Below are 1,360 nucleotides of genomic sequence, written 5' to 3'. Positions count from 1 at the left end.
GCGGGGGAAAGGGTAGTCCCAGCCGCAGGAAATCATTAACCAAAAGACTTAGCCGTCGGGGCAGAGGCTAAGACCCGGGCTGGTGAAATCATTAACCAAAAGGAATGCACCCTTTTCCGAAAGTGCAGGCCGAAATAAGGCGAGCCTTGGGCCGGGAAGGCCAAAACCCCCAACTCATGGAAGTGTATGGGGTCGGACTCGGCGACTTTCCCGGGCCCCGAGTTGACCTTTCCCCACGGGGGCGGTCAAGTTGCTCCCGCCAAGAGGGCACGTTGCATTTGCTGCCGCTCTAGTCCCCGGGCTAGTTAATCAGTTGCCGTCGGAAGTCCCGATGCCGAAATGAAAAATGGCCGTTGCGGCGATTTGGCGCCTCATTTTCGGAAGGACTACCGGCAGGCAACCCGCCGAATTGACACTTGCGATTCGGGTGGCTGGGGGTTGGCGGGGTACCCGGAGATTTTCGGGAACTCGATTTTCAGAACTTTTGCTGGCAGCGGTTGCACTTGCAAAGTGGCCGAAGAAGTGCTCCCTCAAGGAAGGACCTTCTTTTGAAATAAAAGACCTTCCGAAGAGTGCCTGGAAGTCATTTATGAGCATTTAAGGGTAAATCTGGCGGACTTTCCATGCTCTGTTGCCGGCTCTGAAATATCGCACAGTTGGGTCTAGGCCGGTAGACTGGCTGTGAAAACAGACAAAGTGTTTTGGCGAGCGAGAGAAAACAAGGCCTTGGAACAGATTGGGGGGTGCGGAGGCACACCACACCCACAGGAAAAGAATTAATAAAAAAAAAACCAAAGTCTATGACATGTCTGTTGGTACAGTGAGAAAAGCAAAGAAGGGAGGCTGCGATGGCAGAGCAAAGCCGACCTTCATACAGATATACATGTCAAAGAAAGAAACTATGCCCGCAAAAGACTTGGTGCGAAATAACAAGGCTCCTTGTGAACGGTTATCTTTGTCTGTCAGGCGCAGATTGTGGCGGCGTCGCCTGGTTTCCTTGGGTTGCACTACATGTATGTCCTAGTCTCAAACGAAAAGTGCGTGCCCAGAATTTTGTCCAAGTTAGGCGACGCACGCCGGCTGGCATCACCTCTCCGTGCGAGCGCCGAAAGCTTTGGTCGACCTGTTTGGCTACGCTGGTCGCGGTTGCTCCTTACAGTGATGGGGACGGAAAACCGATGCGAGTTGACCAGGCGACGTCAACCAAGTTGCATGCTTTCTCCCCCCCCCCCCGCCGCCGCCAACCCCACACTGTGTGAAAGGAAAAAAAAGTGCGTGCCCAGGTCACTCGATCGATACGGCGAGGACTGTCCGACGTTGGAGGGCCCAGGCGGGCTAGCATTTATTTGCTGGTGTTTCA

Source organism: Heterodontus francisci, unplaced genomic scaffold, assembly GCF_036365525.1.
Source record: "Heterodontus francisci isolate sHetFra1 unplaced genomic scaffold, sHetFra1.hap1 HAP1_SCAFFOLD_1364, whole genome shotgun sequence".
Classification (NCBI taxonomy): domain Eukaryota; kingdom Metazoa; phylum Chordata; class Chondrichthyes; order Heterodontiformes; family Heterodontidae; genus Heterodontus; species Heterodontus francisci.
Note: the sequence above shows the minus strand (reverse complement) of the source record.